General features: G+C 47.5%; 1 pseudogene; it reads left to right on the forward strand.

Annotated features, from left to right (window-relative positions):
- The first annotated feature begins 553 nt into the window (after positions 1-553).
- Positions 554-17446, forward strand: LOC125756763 (lysosomal Pro-X carboxypeptidase-like; annotated as a pseudogene).
- Positions 17447-17818: the final 372 nt, after the last annotated feature.

A 17818-nucleotide genomic window follows, 5' to 3' on the forward strand; every position in this document is an offset into this window, starting at 1 on the left:
GCGGTAACAACGCGTCTCCCGCTTAACGGCAGTTTTCACAATATTCGGTGGCTAATCTTCAAACGAGTACGATGACTGTTATGGCGTCCAACAGTGCCCCTTGTACGTTCTTATCGCATTTTTTTTTTGCAGTTACAGCTAACCTGTGCTCAAGCTTGCAGCTTTGACCGTCCTCAGGAGGACGGTCAGTGCAGGCGAACTCTCCCGCGCACTCTCCGCGGAACAAAACAAAAACATCAGCGAAACCTGATAACGACATCCTTTGAAAATGCCTGCCATACGGAACGAACAGAGGACAGCGAAAGAATGCATATCCCTGCGGAAACGATGGCTGCTGCAAGGCTAAGCTCGGCCACACAGATACCGGGGATCTCGGACAAGGCCCTACCCCCCCGTTCAGATCAACCACATTGTTCCAACGAGTAACGCAATCGCTCCCCTCCACTCCCATCCCTCCACCTCCGCGTTTATGGCGCAATCGCGTTGACAAAACACAACTCGGTTCGCCACAATAGTCAGTTTACCACTGCGGGCACGGGAGTAGAGTCCGGAGATGAACCCTGTGTGGACTGGCAGCGTGCTGATAGTCACGATTGTCGTCGTCGGCACTGCGGCGAAGGCTGGACCGTACAAGGAGCACGTCTTTAGAACAAAGGTAGGAACTACGTCATCCAGTTTGTTTAGTGACCAACGTAGAAGCTTGGGTAAATTGGCGCACCATACGTTTACAGCAGTATAATAAAAATAAGCGACCAGCAACAGAGGGAGGCCGAGCGATACCAAGCACGTGAAGTTGATTCATCGCAACAGCGTCGCCAAAATAAAATGCAAATAGGGCGGGCAGGTAAGAAGCAAGATACAATTGTATTTTTTAGCAAGATTACTCATGACTCTTCTGCAGACAGAGGTTTTCAACATATTCATGTTTTCAGCTCCATGTAGTCACTGAGTGCTTAACTGATAGCTGCTTGCGTACAAAGTATGTGTAAGGCTCTGAAAGGTTACACATCGACGAAGCTTACACGTTGAACATTAAGGTCCCAGCATTAAGCGAGGATGTCTTGATAGTTTACTTCTGTGAAAGTTGGTCCACCATCACGCTTCCTGTCCGCAGTTACTATCGGCTGTAGCATTTTATTGTGCTGTAGCCCCATGTGCGCTGTCCCGTTGTTTTGTATGTGAAATCAACCTCTAACATTACCGCTATAACGTATCATTTATTATAACAAAATGCCTTGAGTGATGCTGATACATGATGAAATGTGTGACCATGTGTACTCTTTGACCGACTTACGTTTTGCTTTCATTCTTTTATCTATCTTTCGATGTTCAAATTCCATTCTTGTTTTTTTATATTTGCGAATTACAAGTGCGCATTTAACCAACTTTTATCGGTTCACGGGAACTTACAGTTACACGAACCATACGGCTGAATCAATGTGTGTACGCGAAGTCAAACGCGTTCATGCGCTCTGTGGAATCTACGTAGAATTGTATTTTTATCTTCACTTAAAACATGCTGTGGTCCAGGATCATGGAGGGGGGCCAAATAGAAACAACTACTAAGATAAATTCAAATATAGAAAAACGGTTCAGCAGTAGGGCGCAATATAATAAATAATTACAGCTAAAGGTCCGCGCAACAAAGCAACCCGCCAAGTGCATTGATGCACAATACGATGTTACGTATATCTTGTTTCCCAATACTCCTCAAAATGAACTGGATTACTAAGGGTTGCACTGAAGAGTATTTCAAATCATGAATTCGTGAAATTGTTCCAAGGTGCGGTTTAGTTTTACACCGCATTAGCGTGAACACGAACATATCCTGCCGTTCTTTACAACTGCGCAAAGTTTGCAAATTATGTCATTGCAAGTACCCTCGTCGCCTTTCTCCTATAATGCTTGCATAAATTTCACTAAGTTACTTCCGCAAACAAACAAAGAACAAACAAACAAACAAACAAACAAACAAACAAACAAACAAAACAACAAACAAACAAACAAACAAACAAACAGTCAGTCAATCAGTCAAACAGTCAACCAAACAATCAATCAATCAGTCAAACAGTCAACTAAACAATCAATCAATCACAAACAGTCAAACAATCAAACAAACAACAAGCATGCAAGTGAACAGACAAAATAACAAACAAACACCACTTGTGATCGCAGACATTTGTTCTTTGTTTCGAAATTTTCTGATTGCTGAACACATTGGAGGGACAAAGAGAAAACAAGAATCACACGCTTTTGCAACGCCCTTATCTTCTATTGTGTCGTAGTAAACATATTTTTTTTTGTTATTTAGGTTGATCATTTCGGCTTCCATAACAATGATACATTCGAAATGCGCTACGCCCGTCGCCGATCAGTTCTGGGACAGCAAGAGTGGACCAATATTCTTCTACGCTGGGAACGAGTTCTTCATGGAGAGCTTCATTGAAAACACGGTAATCTACAGAAATATATAGCTTCAGAATGCCTGAGTTCGATTTGTAACCCGCCAGCGTCAAGCGCGAAAAATTTTGGAGGAAGAGGGACAGACGCTAAATTCCATTAGAAATTACTTTTAAGCTAAGAATACAAGGTCACCGAAAATACGGTAACGCAGGCTTACTCTTCGAAGAGCTACGACTGGCTTAGTTACATACAGGTTCGCTGTGAAAGAACCAGTTTTATTGCGATAGCAATTATATGGACAGTCTCGGCTGGATTTTGCCGTCGCCGTCGCCGTCGCCGCCGTCATGCACCGTATATGTATAAGTATGTATATATACACAAACGCCCCAAAGAAAAATAATTCAGAAAAATGCTTCCGAAGCGCGGAATCGAACCAGGGACCTTTTGCTCCGCAGCGAGTGGCGCTAGCCACTACGCCACGAAGCGCAGATCCTCCACGTAGGTAACGGCGAGCGTTATATACACACCCTTTAGCGCTGGACGGACTCAGAGACGGCTGCGCTTATAAGCGTTTCTTCATTACCAGCGAGATGGCGTTAGGAGCGCGACAGGCGCATTTAAAAGTCGTCGGCGAGATCGCTCGCTTCTTCTTATACTTGCGCAGGGAGAACCTTGCCCTTCCGCTGTCTGCTCGCGCGGTTTCTTGTGCTGAGGGGAAGAGGGATGTTTCACGCTTTCACCGTGATGTCCGCGCTCATGTTACGGAGCGTACGAAGCCACTCGAGCTCAAGGGACGCCGCTAAACGAACAAACAGAAGATGAGCGCGAACTATCAAGTGTCACAGCTCGACACTTGAAGCACGCTAGTTTCCTTCGCTGCTTCGGCCGCCTTTGCAACAGGAGCGCTGTTCAAACTGAGAGTATCCTTTGGCGAGCCTCACTTCATATAGCATTAGTTTCTTGCTATCGCATTCATTGCTTCGGCCTTGCGGCGAAACTGTGACTTTTTTTTATGTTAAAAAAATAACCAAACAAAAAAAAAAACAAGCAAAGTTTGAATAATGCCTCTGCTGAAAGGTGGGAACAATGTAAAAAAAAATGCAAAGTACATTGCAACATTTTTTTGGTCACCCCGTATATAGCCGATTAACAAACACACTAATAAATGATTTTACCATACAGCTGCGCAGTATAAAGATATACGCACTGTCATAACACCACGCACTGATTTATCACTAATATGCGCACTGATTTATCAGCCACCTAGATCAAGTACTTGATCAAGTACCTAGATAAAGTAATCCTGAGTCAGTCCGTTTCAGCATCCCAAATAAGTCGATATACAAAGCACTTTTCTCTGATAACACAATCTGATAACATCTTCGTTGTTTTCGCCCCAACAGGGCCTCATGTGGGAATGGGCGCCCGAGATGAAAGCGCTGATCATATTCACTGAACACCGGTTTTAACGGCAAGTCGATGCCCTTCGGTCAAGAATCACTAAAGGTAGGTTACCTGTGCGTGTCGGCTTGTTAGTTTTTAAGGCAAGCCTTCTACGTCTCATGAAAACGTGGACCTGAAGCGAAAAGCCGGCCGTGTCGTGCAAAAGCCACGTGACCACCGGGGCGCTTCGTGGCTCGAGTGGCGCGAGCTGCGCGCTCCTTCGTCTTTGCGGGCGTTCGTGTGATTAAAAGAAAAAAGAAAAGGAAAAAGAGACCTGCTTTCGCTTGACTGCGCCCACGTAACATGACAAGAGAGAGAGAGAAGAAACATTTGTTCATATCATGGCTTGGAGTGGTGTTAGGGTGGGCGGTGCCCCTCGTCCAGGGCCCCACTGGCTACACGCGGCTCGCCGGGCCTGGTCAAGGGTCGCCAGTGGCTTCCCATTTCAGTTCCGCGGCAGCGCCTCCCACGACCAATTCACGGGAATGGTTGTTCAACAGAGGCGAGATGGCAGCTTCCGGGCGTTGTGTACACTAATGTCGGTGTTGCTTCGCGCAACGGACATTTGTTGCCGTATCTGTGAGGGTACATTCTGTGTAACCCGTGTAAATGTGGGAAAGTGTTTGTTTGCATCGAAGCTTGGGCGTGTTGGTTAGACATCGGAGGGTGATACAGCGCAAGAGAAAACGAGGACAAGAAAGGCGACGCACACAGAGCGCTGATTTATCTTATCTCTTCTTCAGCGCTCTGTGTGCGTCGCCTTTCTTGTCCTCGTTTTCTCTTGCGCTGGTATCCCCCTCCGATGTTTGTTTGCACTCAGTCTCGCGCTTGTCTCCTGTTTAGGTTAGGTGAGGGGGAGCTTCAGTTCGCCTACCTAGTCTTTGAAATTCGAGGATTTCTCTTGACACAATCCTCGCGAGCTGCACGTTCCCTTCGACTAACTTAAATTTAGTAAAAGCCGCGCTCGCGCCATATAAAATGTAGGGTAAAAAAAAAAAAAACTGGGCAGTTACGCGAAGGAACGGAGCTGGTGCCCTCCTCCTTACCCCTACCACCCTTTCCCACCCCTTGCTGTACTATCTATACCTGGCTATGCTTGATGTCTCCCTTTTTTCTATCTTTCTTTTTGTGTTTGCTTCTTTGCATCTCCTTCTCTCTCTCTGTCTGTTTCTCTGTCTTTCTATCTTTTCTCTCTAGTGTCCTTTTCTTTCTCTCAATTTATCTCTTCTCATTTTCCTCTATCTCTCGTTCTATCTGTACTCGTTCTATCACCTTCTATCTTCACGCCCCACCAATCGGCGCGCGTTGTTCTTGGAGCGAAGCAGGAGATGAAGAAGAGGACGAAAATGAAGAAAAGGACGAAGAGAACGCGTGCCGGTTCATGATGATGATAGTTTTCGGATTCAGCAGACACAATACGCCAGGCTTAAATAGCTGCGCTGTTAAAATAGCCATACCGGATGGCTTTCGGCTTTGGGTCGTTTAGGCGGTAGCATAAAAAACTCCGTTAGTTAGTTTTTTTCTCTGTTGAGATTAAGTTTAGTTCTGTGCAGTATAGCATACTCAAGGGTTTATGATTATGGACGTCGCTCGCTCTATACAAAATACTGACACTGGAACAAAATACTGACGGTACTGTCAACAACTTCCATCGCTCAAAAGTTCCGTCGCGCATAGCCAGCCCGACACACCTCTCAGGCGCGCAGGCCTCTGCACATATAAAGACTCAAACGCCAGATTTGTACGTGCGCCATTAATTTAATTGTACATGGCATACATTGAGCAGTTCCCTATGCAAGATAAAATTCGATATTGTAAAGGTTTTGCAACTGACGTAATAGTGCGAAAAAAAATAAAGGAGTGGACGAAGGTAGAGACGGAGTGAAAAGAGCGCTGACTTCCAACTGTTTATTCTACTGACAGTGTTAGAGGTATGTACACATGCGAAGCGTCAGCAGGAAAGGGAAAGAAAGGCAAAAAAAAAAAGAACAACAACAATCAGCGTGAAAGGAACAAGGCGATAACGCCGTGATACTAATCAGAAACCTTCATGCATCCTTGGTCAATGTAAACTATGGTGTACTAACCCAGCCCACTCTCACACGAGCAATCTCAACCGCCGCGATTATCTCCCTGACGCACCATTGACGGCCCTCTGGTCCCCCCGATAAAGCGGGTGGAGTGAAGCGTCCCGGTAAGCGCGAAGAGTGCAACGCATCACTAAGGGTTTTGCTACAAAACCTAAGTCCTGCAACTTAACAGACAACTTACTCTATGATCGAAATGGTTGTCAGAGCCGAGTGCAATGACTGCTCTGTTCAGGAAACCATTGAGCCCCTATTGTGATACCGCACGTCTTACGCATACCAGAGGCTTCACCTCCATACTGCTATCCCCTGGATGGAAACACTTTCACCGTCGAGATGTTGGGGCCATGGGACTGCTCGTCACAGTTCCAAAAGGCAATGGAAGCGCTGCTCGATTTTTTAAAGGATACCGGACTAATTCACTGTCTGTGATGTCAAGCACGGGGATGCTGTTACGCCGGCGGCGACAGTGACTTTCCTCTCCCCCGCTCTAAGTTTTTTCCCCTTCCCCAATGTGGGTAGTCCACCGGGCTCAGCTCTGGTCAGACCCCTGCTTTTCCCTTAGCCTCCTCCTCCTCCTTGATCGGACTAGTTGGCAACGATCCATCATTGTACATAGCGCGAAACATTACCAAGGACATACGGAAAGAGGACATGCCAACGCGTTTGTGGCATCTCCTTTTTATGTCTGTCCTTGGCAAAGTTTCACACTACCTACAATGATAAGTCCTGCAAGGCTTACATGTTGTCATGAGGGAATTTCTTCACACACACACACACACATATATATATATATATATTATTTACTCATATTGTTGGCCTGTCGGCGTTACACGGTTGTTCAATATCATCACCTCTGCATGTCGTACATAACAAGAAAAAAGAAAAAAAAAGACGCTTCAGAAAATACTATAAAGCAAACATAATATATATATATATATATATATATATATATATATATATATATATATATATATATATATATATATATATATATATATATATATATATATACATATATATGCGACGGAATATACCCTATTTGGAAAATATTATTTATTTATTTAATTATTTAGCAGTAAACACAGTGTAACGATTACATATAGTTATATTCCAGTAAGATATTGCAAAGCATAATTAGGCAAATATGTGCAATATGAGCAATATGAGACAGTCACAGTAGCTTGTTTCGTATGGTTATGCGTAAAAAGAGAGTTAGTTTTAGGGGCGTAGCTCCTCTTAGTCTAACCTTGTCACGCGTCTGGCGTAACCGGCAGTATCTCCCGAACAGTATAATAGATGGCGCTGTCTCATAGAAGTACATACAAACTGCAGTTGAGTGATGATATTCTAGATGGCGCTGTACACAATCTGTGTCTAAAGTCACTGGAAAATCAGAGTACCGCAAAGGTAGGCTGCACGCGGGCAACATTGGGTGGCGGCGGCCATATCCCTTCCAGACCGTCCGGCGCGTTGCTAGCGTGTGTTGAGAAGTGACCGATCTTTTAGCCTCAGTGCCGTGTTACGCTCGGCAGAACGGCATTATGTGTATGTGTTTCTTCAAAAGGATATTAGAAGTGATTTCGAGTCCTCGGCACGTATGGATCGACTGCGCGGTTAGCGGTGCAACTAATGAAACGTACGGCGAATGTTGCCATGTGCTCGCGAACTCTCTTCATGGCTTCATCGGTCTCTTTTCGAGTCATGCCCGGGCGTTTTCGCTAGGTCCGGATCTGTAAACATAGTTGCATTAGAGCAGTGACATCGTGCGAGATGCCATTTACTTCGACATTTGGTGAATCTTGACTGTTTGCGCTAGATTTGCAGTCTGTGTTCAGGTTCACTGCACTCGAGAACGTTATCGAACATCGAGAACATTCAACATTGCGTCCTTCGACTGATCGCTGACGCATAGCTTGCTTGCGCACCGTGCTTGCTGTTCAACTGGTTGACATGTGTAATAGAAGTTGTGTGTGTACGGTAATTGGAAGTTGTGCGCAACGTCTTGATTAGGAACGCCAGCAACCAAACGCACGGGCGAATCGGCGTGCGGTAGCTAAGGTGCATCTTATCTTACGATACGTAGAAAATAGGCCATCAAAAATTATTGACATCACTACTTAATTGTTTCATTTCCTATTTCTTGTCTCCTTAATATTCCCAATGTTGCAATGAATTTGCAAATATTTTGCTGTGTTCTGACAAACAGTTCTTTTTTTGGCGTTGCCAGCGCGTAAACAGCTGGGGTTCGGTTTCTGCACTGCTGCACTTTTTTTTCATAATGCACTCTTATTAAAACTTCCTCGGCACGGTGCTTTATGTTCTTTTGATCAGAAATAGCACATCCCGGAATTTTTAAAGCGCATGCTACTGCAACACAGTATGTATATAGACCTAGGGCTCGCATAAAATCGACTCCCTCAATGCGTATGATCTGCTTTTTTTTTTTTTTTGCTGTGACCATTTCTCACCAACTATACAGTATTTTAAGGGTACGCTCAATGCAATGCAGCATTAGCAGCATTTTTTTGCAACAAATGTAAAAATACGCTTGATAACATTGCCTTATACCAAGTTTATCAACAGAGTTCCACGCTTCTGTTTTGTGCAATGCCAAAGATCATGCCACAATTGTCTTCAAGGTATACCAGTAAACAGTTATTATTTTAATAAATCTTCGGTTTCGCTCTCATGCGTGACACGCTTATAACTCGGATAGCATGCGTAATCTGTTCAACAGATCGAGATATAAACAGCCGAGCAAATAGAAAGATGTGTAGTTTTCAATATCGCTGACCATAGCAAACCGAAAGGTGAAGTATCCTGTCGCATAAGATCTTTTCCAGCAAAGTTAGTGTAGTTCGCTGCAGTAAGGAGTGTTATTCGAGGGGGCCGAATTCGTTCAGGGCAACTATGCAGCCACGTAGAACGGCGCTCTTTGACATTAATTTTTCCCACACGGCAAACGAGATTCCCAGAGTAGCTCACCAGTAACGTTCGATTGATGGTGAGCTACTCTCTTCTGGCATCTGCATGCAGTGGCGTAGTCGGGGGGTTGCACACCGGGCCCGTGCCCCCCCCCCTCCCCCCGAAAAAATGTCTGCTTACGCCCCTATCTGCATGACGCGTTTAAAAAAGCGACGAAGTACTTCTGGGGACCGTGGTACTGCTAAATGTCCGGCCACGCTCTGCATTGAACGCGCCTGCACCCAAAGCGCTTGGAAGGGATATGGCGGCGAGAGGTCACGTGATGCGAGTAAGCCAATCGCGTCGGCGGCGGCGCGCGGAAAACAGATGCGATACTCTGAAAATTTTCCAGTGACTCTATCTGTGTCGTCATCCCAATTTCTCGTCTCATTTCCTAGATGGCGTTGGTCCAATAGAAGTGTGTGCAATAGTGCGCTTGTGTGAATCGCCACTAGATGACGGTGGAAGTGCCGCTACTCTCCGATTGGCTGCTGCGCGGGCTGTGCCTAGATGCGCGGGGAACGAGTGCCTCTCTCAGTCTCCTGGATCGTCGCCGTACGTGTCGGATCGTTGGCGGGCGAAGCGAGTGCCGCGGTGAAGCGAGCGCGGCGCCTGGCGGATCCCGGTACGGTGCGCGCCAATGACGACGCGGCGCAACGTGCACTCCGAGGAGCGGACCCCGAAAGGCGAGCCCGAGAAGCGGCGGCGAAGCGAGCGCGGCGCCTGGCAGACCTTGATGGTGCTCGTGCGCGGGAAGCGGCGACCAAGCGGCGCCAGCGGTCTCACATTCAAGGAGCCGACGCGCGGTTCGAGCGGGAATTTCTCGCTCATTCGTTTGGCCACAGTTGCGACGTGTGTGATCGACTTTGGTCCGATAATAACCTCACCGCGGTTTCTGGCATCAGGAACGAGATCTTCACCGTACCTCACGTGTTTGCATGATGATTTTATCGGGCGAACTTCTCGGAGGATTAACGGTATCACCCATAACCTCCGGAGCTTCGCCCACCTCACCATCATTCACCTCGTGGATATGCTGTGATTTTTTTAAAAGTCAGGATTGCCGTTATCGCGAAATGCTTGGAGCGGTAACGCATTCCATTCTTTGATGGTCTGAAGAAAGAAAGAATTCATGAAAAGTTTAGTACGTGTGAAGCAATCTTCAAGGGCGTATAGGATATGTACGCAGAGTTTGTTTAGTAATTCGATGCCCTAAATAAATATTAAATTTACAGTTAAAACTAGATATAAGGAAACCCGATTTTACGAATTTGCCGATCTAACGAGTAGGTAGGTAGGTAAAAACTTTATTTCTCCTTTTGAAAGGAAAGGGGCAAAGGGATAGAGATAGGGGGAGGTTGCTACACACGGTAGTCCTCCGCAACCTTCTCTGCCCAACTCAGGATTGCCTCCTGGACGTCGGGTTTCGAGCTGCGCAAGGCAGCCTCCCACTGCTCCTCATTATTTAATATGTTTCGGAGGGACGGGGGAGGGGGGTGCTTAGGGCAGCCCCACATGATATGACTGAGATTGGCCTTCGTTGCGGAGCAATATTTACAAGAAGAGGACGGGTAGAGACAGGGGTACATGAGGTGAAGAAGGTGAGGAGAGGGAAAGGTGCGAGTCTGCAGTTGTCGCCACAGCACTTCGCGCCTGCGCGGGGATTGAGCTATTAGCGGCGGAAAGGTTAAACGGCCGAGGCGGTAGTGGCTGCAGATGTCGTGAAATGTTAGAAGGCGATCCCGCGCAGCAAACGGAGCCGTTGTGGAAACGGAGCTTGACTCTTCTAATGCCTGCGCCCGGACCGTAAATCCTCGGGCGCTGGCGTGAGCCGCTTCGTTACCGGCAAGGCCCGCATGCGCGGGAGTCCATATTAAAGCGGTATCTTGTTGCGGCGGATGGGCCAGGAGGAGGGAGAGGGCTGTTTTGGACACCCTACCCGCTCCAAAATTGTAGATGGCAGTTTTAGAGTCACTGATGATAAGCGAATAATTTGGAATGGTAAGTGCTAGAGCAATAGCTGCCTCCTCCGCCTCCTCTGAGGATGAAGCACAAATGGAGGCAGCAGTAGCTATCTGGCCTTCAGAGTTGACTACTGAGAGGGCAAAAAAGGGACCGGTACTGTATTCGGCAGCATTGACGTAAAGCACTTCTTTAGAAGTAGAAAATCGCTTTGCAAGAGTTTTTGCACGCTGTCGTCGCCGTTGCTCGTGGTGCACAGGGTGCATGTTTTTAGGGAGCGGCGGGATGTGTAGATTCATGTGTATTTGGTGAGGAATAGTGTGTTTAGTTTTAGTGGTTGGAGTTGGCCTTATACTGAGAGTTTCGAGTATGCATCTTCCGGTTTGTGTGTTGGAGAGACGGGTATATTGTGAGGTTAAGTGAGCTTCAATGAGTTCATTTAAGGTGTTGAATGTGCCTGTCTTCATGAGCCTGTCGGTGGATGTTCGAACGGGTACTCCGAGAGCGAATTTGTAGATTTTGCGTAAGAGGGTGTTTACTTCGTTCTCTTCTCTTTTCAGAAGGTAGAGATAAGGGAGAGAATAAGTGACCTTATTCAGGACGAAGGCTTGGATTAGGCGGATGAGCTCTGCCTCTCGTAGCCCGCCGTGCTTATTAGATATCCTGCCTATAAGGCGTAGAGTATGGTCCACAGTTGTCTGAAGTGCTTTTATGGTGTGTGTATTGAGTCTATTTCGTTGTATGTGTAGTCCAAGCACCCTAAGCCTGTCTACTTTGGGTACGGGGGTCTTGTTTAATGTTATTTGTATATCTGAGATGTGCTTTTCAGAGCCCCGATGGGCAGGGAGGAGGAGCAGTTCGGATTTAGTAGGTGAACAAACGAGATTCATGATACCCGCACTGACCACCACCTTGTCAGCGGCAGTCTGCAGGGTCTCCTGGATGTGACCGTCAGAGCTTCCTGTCATCCAGAGGGTAATATCGTCAGCATAAAGTGAAAATTTGAGATCTGGGATGGATCTCAGTGTTCGAGCCAGCGGCATCATGGCGAGATTGAAAAGGAGAGGAGATAAGACAGATCCTTGAGGTGTGCCGAAACTCCCTAAGGAGTAAGAGCAAGAATGTTTGGACCCAATGTGGATAGTGGCCGTACGGTCCGAAAGGAAAGTGGATTTGTAATTATGTAATTTTTGGCCAACGCCTATAGCGTTAAGTTCACTCAGTATGGCGGCGTGGCTGACGTTGTTGAAAGCTCCATGGAGGTCGAGACTGAGAATTGCTTGAGTGTCTAGGCTAGAGTTTGGCATAATGATGTCATGCTTCAGGCGAAGCATGACATCTTGGCTGGAGAGGGATTTCCGAAAGCCTATCATTTCGTGAGGGTATAAGTTGTGTTCTTCGATGAATTTGTTAAGGCGGTTGAGAATGACGTGTTCAAGTACCTTGCCGATGCATGAAGTGAGGGAAATCGGGCGTAGGTTGGATGTGTTTATGGGTTTACCTGGTTTAGGTATGAAAATAACTCTGGCATCCTTCCACGCGGCCGGTAGGGTACAGGTGTCAAGGCAGTGGTTAAAAAATTTAGTGATGGCTGTAACTGAGTTGTCATCTAGGTTACGGAGAAGTTTGTTATTGACGAGGTCAGGGCCTGGTGCGGATGAGGTCCGAAGGTTCGCAAGCGCGTGTCTAACCTCAGTCTCCGTTATGGGACTATCTAGATCATCATTTGGTTTTCCGATATATTCAGGTGCCTTGCATCGATACGCTGGGGGTAGGTGTTTGTCACGGAGATCGTTAAAAAGGGTGCTTAGGTCGTCCTTGTGCGAGTGAAGTAGTTTGTTAATGTGATGATTACTTGTGGTGCGCGATATGGTAGGGTCCAATAAATGCCGCAGGAGCTGCCATGTTCTCCTGCTGTCTAGGTGACCATGCATGCTTTCGCATTTTTGCCCCCATTGTTGGCAGGCGAGCTGTGTGGCATATTCCTGAATTTGTAAGTCTAGTCTCGCAATTCTCAGTCTCAGTCGGCGATTGTGTCGCCTCTTCTTCCAGCGTTTGAGGAGAGATTGCTTAGCCTCCCACATGTGAAGAAGTCGGGCGTCAATCGTTGTGAAAGGGGTATCAGGTGATAACTTGGTGGTATGCATTTTTGTGTCGGTGTGTAGTTGTTGTACCCATTCCGAGATGTCCTCTATCTCAGTAGGCGCCGAGTATTGACGGGCCTCGCGGAACTTGTTCCAGTTAATAAGGCTCAGGGGCTTGGGAGATAGCGGTTTGTGTCGAAAATGTACGGTAGTTTGAATAATGTAGTGATCACTGCCGAAGTTAATGTTGAGGTTAGTCCATGTGATACACTGAAGTCGATGTGTGAGTGTAAGGTCAGGAGATGTATCTTTAGCTACACTATTACCTAATCTAGTGGGCATATCTATATCGTTGTGAAGGGTAAGGTGGTGGTCCTGTATGTGCACCCATAAGGCCCTGCCCTTGGGTGTAGAAATAGAGTGGCCCCATACTTGATTTGGTGCATTGAAGTCACCAACTACTAGGAGAGGGTGATGTTGTGTTGCCGCAATGGCTCGAGCAAAGAGAGTGTTGAAGCGATGGTGTTTTGCCTGGGGCCGGCTATAGATGTTTAATACGTATAAAGGTGATGCTTGAGTTTTAAAAGGAAGGACCTCCAAAAAGTCGTGTTCTATGTCGATGCCGTCGAAACTATAATGAGTTACCGTCAAGTGTTTTTGCGTTAATATTGCAGTGTCAGGTGAATTTACAGATTTATTTTGGTGTACACTGTACCCCGGAAAACTTATGTTTCCGTGGGTCTCTTGTAGTGCAATGACTGCAGGGGGATTGGGGCAGGAGGCCAAGTACTGTTGAACGTTTGCTTTCTTTTTTCGGAACCCCCTGCAGTTCCATTGCCAGACCACAAAGTTAGAGCGATGAGGGTTTGCAGCCATGGTCGGGAGGGGGTGTTGGGGAGGGGGTGGGTATGGCTATGTTTGGATTGTTCGCCGTGACGGCGGCAATCCATGCAGTCGTCTGCTGCATGTGCGCTTGTACGAAATCTAGAAATTTGTCAAGTTTTTCATTTATGGCAGTTTGGCCGTTCTCCAGAGCCGTGAATCGGCTCTCTATGTGCGAAATCTTGCTCTCAATGACAGCGAATCTATTCTGGGTTTTATTTTCAAGAGCGTTTATCCTGTCATTAAGAGTTAAAACTGAGTCGCCGAGAGATTCTTCCTGGCGCGGTGTGGCAGGGGCTTTGCGCTTATTTGAGGGCGGCAGGGAGATGTCTCGAGACATTGAGGGTGTAGTGTCCATGGGAGGAGGAGGAGGAGGTGCCGAGGTTTCAACGGTAGGAGGTGAGTCAGCCGGAATGGAAGGTCGGGGTGCGGAATACTTTGAAGGTGTGCTAAGGCACATGCGGGATTGAAGCTCAAGTTTTAGCTTTTGAATTTCCGCCTTTAGACTGGCGTTTTCAGCTAGAAGTTTCTCTAGGCTACTGTTTTGAGATGAGGAGCAGTTAGAGGAAGCTGTCTGTGCCCAGCTTACCGTGAGTGGGTCTTGCAGAGGGCCGGTGGGATGGGGGTTCGTTGATTGGGTTGGGAAGGCAAGTTCTTTGGGAGTCGAGTTTGGTCCCCTTTTCTTGCTCCTGCTGCGACTACGCTGCTGGCCACGGTCTTGCGATCGATGAAGGCTAGGTGTCCGGGATGAAGAAGCATGCGTGGGCTTGGAAGGTATCTGGGATTTAGGAGTCTTGGTCTTGTATCGCTGTTTGCACAGCGGTGAACCAGTGAGGTGAGCTCCACCACACACGACACAGATTGGTTCGCATTCATGGTCCATTGGAGAGTCCTTGAGTCCACATTTGTGGCAAATGGAATCGAGAGTAGAGGGGCAGACATCCTGTCGATGTCCGATTTTGCGGCAACGGGTGCAGGCTTCCACCTTTAGTCGGAAAGGAAGGCAACGAAGCGTGCAACCTTCATAGTTGATGTAAAAAGGGACGCGAGAGCCCCGGAGTACGACCAAGATGGTTTCGGTGGTGCCTAGTCGTCGCGCGGCCCAAATGGTCATTGTTGGATTGCATCTTTGGAGGGTGGGAAGGATTTCCTCTTCAGTGTAATCCAGAGGAAGTTGAAACCTTACACGGCAGGAGTTTATAGGGTCGGCAACATGGGTGGCGACTTCGTAGAGGACACCGTCGAACTTTAAGTTCCGGATGTTGTGGTATAAATCAGCTCGGTCCATGCTTGATGTACTCACGAGCACTGTGTGATTGGTAGGGTTGACCCTGATCTGATCGGGGCTGTTGATGGGCAGTCCAACCGCTTTGAGAACGACTTGTCGTAAGACGCAGGGGTGCAGCTTGGTACAGTCGAGGCCACCGCGTATTCGTAGAATCACCTTGTAGTCTGTATCGGGCAGTGGTGGGGGTCGAGGCTCCCATGTAGGTGGTTTCTTCGGAGCCGCCGCGCTGGTGTCAGCCGATGAGATGTGGTCGGTAGAATGAAGGTCAGCATGCACAGCGCGCCATGAGCGCACGCCGCCGTCTTCAGAAGCGACGCCCGCTGCGACGCCAGCCGCGTCGCCCTGGGCGCCTCCGCTCATGCTAGGCCGGCGGTTGGGCCTAGCGCGGAGACGGTCGAGCTGAACGAGCAAGGGTCAGCACTCTTTACAGGTGAAGATTCAGTGCCTATCAGGAAAAGAGGTCCAAGAATGTGAGAAGTACTGCGTGAGACGCTATAGCGTCTCCCGCCGGCGCAAGAGCTCCGAGCAACACGTCTGCTCTCTGTGAACGCTCGAAAGGAACTCATCTAACGAGTAAATTTCCATTCCCCGGCAGGTACCCGTAATGTTCAATGTTGTCATCAACTCGAATTAACGAAGCTATCATGACACTAACCCCGATTAAACGAAGGTTTTCCGAAGATGAATGAGCGAAAAATGCTGTCATTTCGTTCCAGTATTAACACAGAGGGGTTTTCGTCGGGAGTGCGCCGCAACGCTAACGCGTTTAAAACATCTAGCCCCATAGTCACGAACGTAGTTTTATTTTGACGGGCTGCACGTCGCGCCAATGCAAGGAGAAACTTCCTTAGCAGTTGGTAGCACGTTTGCGTACCAAATGGCTCTAGAGGCGGTGGCGGTTCGTTGTCCCTGTAGATGCGCCCACAGTGGCCCACAGGAACACGGTGGTTGCTTTCGTTATTTAACGGTTTGTGCAACAGATGGCACTGATCGTCTCCTCGCAACTTTCTTGCACTGCCTGACATCATGAGTACATTCGTTCTCGCCGTCTTTGCACATCAGCAGCTTGCCGCAGCTTCACGTAATCATCTACCTCGCCTGTATTACCAAGACATGGGAGGCGCCATGTCCGGGCTACCCTCGCGGACTTTCCAGGCGCGCAGGCGTGTGTTAGTGGCAAATAAAATGCTGCGGCAGCTTTGAGGTGCCGACGTACAACTGTAGTTTTTAAAGGCTCGAAAACATTATTTTGCTCGATTTTTACGAACTTTCCGATTTAACAAAATAAATCGAACGCAGTCAACACTTCGTTAAATAGAGCTTCAACTGTACAAGAAGGAAGTGAATACGAGCGTACTGATGTTTTCACGCAGGGACTTCCTTATCTTGGCTATCTGACGGCAGAGCAAGCTCTGGCCGACTACGCCGATTTGCTCATCCACATCAAGGGCAACGCTCCCAGGAGCAGCAAACTGTCCTGTAGTGGCGTTCGGCGGTCGTACGGGGGAATGCCGCCGCTTGGATGCGAATGAAATACCCGCACCTTGTCACGGCGTGAGTACGACTCGCTCTGTGTCAATGTCACCCTTCTGCTTCTTATCACCATTACTGTTAAGAGGGTGTTGGCACGAGTGTGGAGTTAATGCTTCTATAACGCACGATAAAAAAAATCTCTGCTTTTACGTAAAAGAAAAACACGATATATTTGCGAGGCACGCCGTAGTGGGGAACTCCGAACTAGCTTTGACCTCTTCAGGTTCTTTAAAGTGCACCTAAACCTGAGTACATGGGTGTCTTTTTCTCCATATCATCCCCACTGAAATGCGGCCGCCGTTGCCGGGAACGGAACCCAGGTCCTCGAACGTGGCAATCCGACACATTAGCTGCTAAGTTACCGCGGTGGTATGATAAAAATGATAAAAAAACAGAACAAAGCAAGTGAAGCTGAAGCAAGCAAGCTGCGTGAGGCGTTCATCTCCTTACGTGCATTTATTAATAAAAATAATCGTGAACAACAACAATAAGAACGAAAGCATTTGGCAGGAACTCGGTTTCACTGAACCTGATTGTTATTCATATCACAATAGGCTGATGTTCATTGTTGAGTCGATCTGTAGTGCCAAGACCTCCGAGTCCCGGTCCCTATATATACATTTGGCATTATCCGTTGCAGTGCGCTTTCGAGCAGCGCGCCCCTCCTCATGTTTCCGGGACTCTCACCGTGCTCTGCTTTCAATCGAGCCATCACGTACGCCTTCGAACAAGAAGGACCGCTCTGCACCGAGGCAGTCCGAAAGTCTTGGCCGTTATTGAATCGAAGTTCAATTCAGGTTAGTTCGCCATCTACAGTGCACCTGTGCCCTCCCCCCCCCCCCCCCCCCCCAAAAAAAAAGCACCCAAAAGTGCGTTCGCGATGCCAAACTGCCTTAATACTGTTAAAGGGACACTAAAGTAAAACAGTGAGTCGTTTTATATTGATAAGTTGTACTGTGATAACTCTGATGTCGTTAATTTGACCATCGTAGGTTTATCGCAGAAGAGAAAATCAAGGCGAGTTTCATTTGTAAGTTTTGCGCTAAAATCGCCGCACGGGACGTCACGGATTTCAGAGTGCATTTCCGTATTTTGACGACATTGGCTCCACGAAATTTTCTGAAACATAGGATGTTAAGTCTATGGCCCCGTCAGAGGACGATTTACTT

Source organism: Rhipicephalus sanguineus, unplaced genomic scaffold, assembly GCF_013339695.2.
Source record: "Rhipicephalus sanguineus isolate Rsan-2018 unplaced genomic scaffold, BIME_Rsan_1.4 Seq6641, whole genome shotgun sequence".
Taxonomy (NCBI): Eukaryota; Metazoa; Arthropoda; class Arachnida; order Ixodida; family Ixodidae; genus Rhipicephalus; species Rhipicephalus sanguineus.